This window comes from Thermobia domestica, chromosome 6 (genome assembly GCF_964235325.1).
Source record: "Thermobia domestica chromosome 6, izTheDome1.hap1.1, whole genome shotgun sequence".
NCBI classification, from domain to species: domain Eukaryota; kingdom Metazoa; phylum Arthropoda; class Insecta; order Zygentoma; family Lepismatidae; genus Thermobia; species Thermobia domestica.
This window is the reverse complement of record NC_137459.1, coordinates 302,714,915-302,721,119: the sequence shown is the minus strand read 5'-3', so window position 1 is coordinate 302,721,119 and position 6,205 is coordinate 302,714,915.

The following is a 6,205-nucleotide window of genomic DNA, read 5'->3' as shown; positions in this document are numbered from 1 at the left end:
CCCAAAAGTTGTGTAAATGTATAAAACAAATAATTATGATTTGTTAAGCTCTTATTTAAAGCTAAGTACCGGCATTTCGATTAACGCAAACTTGTTCAATAAATTTGTCTCAATGGAAACAGAATAGTGCATTTTCCTTTCATTAAGTCAACAACGATGTTCAGTTAGCAAAATATAGGTCCACCAATCAGCTTGACATGGATACAGTACACTTTAGTAGTATACTCAGACTTCTGGCGGTGACTATATAAATATATATATATATATATATATATATATATATATATATATATATATATATATATATATATATATAATGGGCTAAAATCCTGCTTTACAATAGACAAAACTGCAAACTACGGTTTAACGTCTCCCTTAATCATATCCTTGATCCGCCCCATATATATTCACAATTGAGCTCAAACAATATGCACAATTGAGCTCAAATATATTATGTTTTAATGCCCAACATGTATACTTTAGTTGTATGTTAAACTATTATTTTAGTTGTACAATAGTTCCTAATAAACCGAATTTCGTCACATAAAATAAAACCACAACTCAAAAACTAGTCAAGTCTCAGTTGTCAAATTTTAAATTTAATCACTTGTTACTACCCAAATAGCAATTACCGTGTAAAAAACTAATTTGTTTATTTGTACGTCTCTTCGGAATATTTCATGTTGAGCAAAGCGGATTTTCGAAAAGTCCTAATTTTTTGAAGACCTATAGGAAAGGAAGAATGAGACTACCTGATATCAAGCTGCTTTAGAAAGGAGTAACCATAAGTCCTCAATCTCTCTCTCCCTCCCTCCCTCTCTCTCTCTCTCTCTCTCTCTCTCTCTCTCTCTCTATATATATATATATATATATATATATCAGTGAGTCCTATTTTGTTTGAAATTTCAAATTTCAAAAATAACAATTGGCGTTTTTCATACTTTAACATTTAACATTTTTGATCACATTTATAGTGTAGTAGGTTTAAATGCACACTGAACATAAAAAATGCACATTTAATTTTCTTTCAATTTGTTCTTTGTAAGCACTATTTTCAAGGGAAAAGGAACTTCGTCACTTACCGCAAACTAGTGGAAAGTGTACAATAGACTTATGCATCTGTACATTTGGCTACCTGAAAGAAAATTGAACATCAAAAAAAATGAATGAATGTATATTTTTAACTCCCAAAATGTACAACTTTATGTAAAAAAGAATTTTCAGCAACAAAAATTTGTTCATTTGGTATGCATTTACCCCATAACAATTGTGGAATTGTTTTCATATCAACATTTAGTTTCTAACTATCTACTTTCTTGCTTACACATACATACATACACACACACACACACACACACACACACACACATATATATATATATATATATATATATATATATATAAGTCTATGCGCATACACAGATATAAGCATGCAGAGAAAAATGGTTTAAGGAATTTAAATTAAAAGGTGACAAATACCCAAATCAAGGACGAATTAATGAGTCAAATACTGCCAGAAACTAACAAATCATTTTGAAGGAAGCGAAGAAGCAGCATAAAATGCAACTCACAATGTGTTACGCAGAATATTAAATATTCCGTCTTCCTCGTTCTCTTTCCCTATCTCGCAAGAAGACACGCTTTCATAATCAATCCAAGTAAAGCTTGCAAAATTCATTTTACAAAATGAAATGAAACAACTAGTCAGGGTATTTTTTTCTTTTAATTTTCTAACGTGTTTTCCCCATAATTGTTACAATACATTATATAGTTATAAATTAAAGAACAAGACATATATATATATGAGGAGGGATAATTAAGATAAGAAAAAAATTCGGGAAAGGATATTTCATTTTTCTCGATGGAGTGACATTTTGATCTATCAATATTTTCGGCTTGTAGTTTGCCAGAGCAAAGATGTTGGGCGTTGCGAGGGGGATAACTCAAAAATGTTAAACATGAAAATATTAATGTAAGAAATTATTTGAAAAGTCATTGCAAGGCACACTTCTGTTCACAAAACCTAGAATGTCTTCCAGAGACTAAGTCCAAAAACGTGAACTTCTTTCCGTACATTATTTAGGTCGGCTTACAAGGAAAATTTATGATCCTTCATCCTGTTATTTATGTATTTATCATTACCAATTACAGAGCTATTGTTCCCCTTATAATAGGTATTACAATTAAATTTCATATTATTCTAGTATGTATTATAAAGTAAAATTACAACGAAAATACAACGAAATAAAGAAGATAAACAAAATGAAATATGTGGTAGCCTAGTTACACCACCATTTAATACGATAAAGAAAATGAAATAATTGTAGGTGTAGAATACATAAATATAATATTATTTGTAACTTTACCTCTAATCACTACATATTCATATTATATAGTATTCATAATTTGCAAAGCTGCATGGTGTACGTATTCCATTACAAATTAATACTTCAACAATGCGTATTAGAACTTTGTGTCAGAATTATATGTTATTAACATATTTGAATACTATGCAATGCCCATTGCGATGTCAACATCACAAGCATTTTTCACTAAAGCCTTGCTATTGCTATTGCTATTGGTGAGTAAATCTTGCTATTGGTGAGCTTTGATGTAAAATGTTATTAGAATTAATAGAATGAAATGTAATCGCACTTGTAGACTGTGTTTAATGCTAAAATTTAGTAATACGAGAGTTCTTGACTAACATTTAATACATTGACTATTTTGTAGAGGAATGCTTTATCCATTAACTCTCTTCTGTCATGTAAACTATCGTATTTGGATTCCATTAATAATGTTTCATGAGCTATTTTTTCTCGATATGGAGATTTTTTTGTATTTCTTCGAAAATAGATATCTTAATAATGTGTTATACCCTTTCAGTCCTTCTTATATACTATAGATAGCAGGGTGCCCAAAATATACACGTATATTCCAATTTACTTCTTATACAACATTTCTTAAATCAGCTGTATTTCTGATTAAAAATCCCAGTGTTCGAAGTGACTCATTAATGATAGATTCAACATAAGTTTCGCACTTATAACGACTGCTTCGTAGCATTTCACCATTCAACTCGTACACATATTGATAAATAACCAACTTCTTGGAGAATGTAATTGCATAAGGTTTCTTTATGTTGAAAATTCGTTTGCTATCTAAATTTCATTTATTACAATTATTTACGTCTTGCTGTAGTTGTAAATCATAATAATTAGTGTTAACCTGTTTATATATTTTAAAATAGTGTAATCCTTTGGGGATAGGATGGTACAATTTGTACCATACGGGTGTTTCATGGTACATTGTGTTATAACTCTCATATTTGAGCTTTTTCGTCCGTTTTTTTTTGTTTTTTTTTTTTAAGTCCAGAGGCATTGTAGAGGACCTTACGTATGGTTTCACACCTTCCTGCGTCGAGACATAGGAGATGATGACGTCATAATTCTAAAATATATATTTTCTTTTATTACGCCTATGTTCATTATTGTTGGCGGGCTTATTTTTGCACGTAGAAGATTGACATTTTGCACAAACATTCAGTCTACCGAGTACTATTTACCAGATTTTTTTCAGATTTCTATGTGAAAACAGGGGGGATCCAGAGGGGCAAAATGTTAAAAAAGGAATATTTTTTTAAAACATAATCCCTTCCTTTCAGATTTTCCCGCCTTAGATACATGATGGAGATATGAGAGTGGTACCGCCAGAAAGGCAGTTTTATTATGAAGAGAATGATTGGCGGATTATAGTCCTAGGGTAAATAGAGATGTCTCAGGAAATTTTTTACCTGAGGTCATATTGTTTTGTGGTAATTTGGGGCATTGTTCGGATTCTTGATAAAATTTCTCCCGCACTTAGTATTCAAGATAGAAACTTGAAATTTGGCACACACATTCAGTTTACTAAGTACTATTTATCAGATTTTTTTGAGATCTCTACGTTCAAACAGAGCCGTTCCAGTGGGGCCCAAATGTGAAAAAATTCATTCGATATTTTCCTTTTACATCACTTTGCCTTCTCCTGGCATATGGTATGAGCATGCAAATTGTACCATTTGAAAGCCAGCTTCATTCTGAAAAGAATGAAATATATGATCCTAGGATAAATACTGACGATGCAGTAGCTGCTTGGCTCAAAGTCTAAAAGTACCCCAAAAACCTCGGATCCGGAAGGGGTAAAACAATAAACAAGTTGATGATTTAATCATTCTAGACAGATAACTTACGAACAATAAAAAATAATGGTCCTAAGTTTGAACCTTGCGGAACACCGGGAAAGAAACTTGCTATCATAATGCATTTGCCTGACAATAGGAAAAGTATTGTTTTCTATTCAATACATATTATATAATTAATTGAAATAAAATATCAGGAAAGCCATACATGGCTAAATTTTTTATCAAGGTTGTCGAACGCTCAAGCAAATCTGTATAAATTACATCAACCGAATTTCCCTTATTAATTGCATCAGATACAAACTGTGTAAGTGCAACAAAATTTGTCACTGGATGTTCTAGAGCAAAAGCCATTTTGGAATTCAACATAAGGTTTATCATAATTATTATTTTGTACACAATATGTTGAAAGATTTTAGAGAATACTAAAATTAATGATATTGGTCTACGTTTCCCAAGTTCATCAGAATTTTGAGCCTTAAAAATTGAGGAGATTTCACTAAATTTCTGCTTCTCAGGAAATATTTAAAGTGGCGCTATATACATAACAAAGTGGAATTATCAGTAAATCAATTGAGATATTTGCCGGTCGAACTGCATTTGGTTGACTTTAGTTTCATTACTGATTCCTTGCATTGATTTCCACTTATATTGACAATATTTAGACAGTTATATACTTCTATTTCTAGTAGCGAGTAGAGTAGCGTTAGAACGCGAGAAACGTGTGCCACGTCGCTCCGCGAAAAGTGGCCGGGAAATTTCGTTTGCAGGCTGAGCAGGGGTGCGATCGCTTGCCTGTACGCGTGTAAGTGTTTGAGCATCGAGTGAGTGGAAGCAGAATTCAGAAAATTTTAAAACTAACCGAAGGTAAATAAAAATGTACACATAAATTCAGTGAATTACTATTCAATATTGAAGACTTAAAGACGACGTGTATTACTAGAAACGAAAAAAAATAAAAGAAAAGCAACGTGTGCAATTTTACTGAAGGATCATAAAGTTGCAAGGGTGAGCAAACCTTGAAGTGTCAGTGTCCTGCTTGTCAGGAAATATTTCCTACACAGAGGAAGTGATTAAAATCGTGAGTGAGTGTATACAAACGTGCGTAAATGTAATATAGGAATCAAGCAAATCTTACTAAGCACATGGTTATGTAGTGATAACTATTGACAAAAAAACTCAAAGTGAGGAAGAACGTATTCAGAACAAGAAAATAACAATGTAAGTTGATTTATAATAGTACTATATTGATCTTTTAGTGCAAAACCACTTTTATTCATAGTTAATTTTGGCGCCAAATTTAAGGAAAGCAAACGCTTGTGGATGGTAAGCAACGAGCTTTGTGTTACGATGAATCTGTTGCATATCATCTGCATCAGAGACAATTTTACATATTCTAAATTAACAATGTAAAATTTAACAAGACAACAACAGACAGGTCCAAATTAATTAGCTTAAACAAAATTTCCCCCCTCTCTAGGAAGGCTCTCTCCTTTAGTGGTAAAGACAAAACGGAATAAACACGGATAACGTCATGGATCGGCGACCGATACATTCGAATAGTTCCTACACAGAAATGCTTGATCAAATGCATCAAGAAAAAAAAGGAAATACCAAGTTTAAGAGCACAAGGTAGGCATAATCTATCGAGAACAAACATAATGGATAAATCGACTAAGGAAGAAGTAAGAATATCATCGAAGAACGATAAAAGAGTGATAGATTCATCAGGCAACAAGGACAATAAGAAAAGGAAAGACGGTACCCCAACAAAGAAACAGAACAATATGGAAGATGATGATAACGATGACAGCCAAATTTTAAGTGATGGAGAGGAGACGAAAGATGAGGATGGATCAGCCAAAATACAAGAGGAAGATTTAATAAAGGAGTATGAAACAGATTTAAGTTTTGTAGAACAAGCTGTCAAGAAAAGTAAAGCAAGTTCGGCAATCACTCGTAGCATTAACAGGAAGCTGATTGGTTGGGTAATAAAACAGTCAAAGTTAGATGGGTTAAATAGCC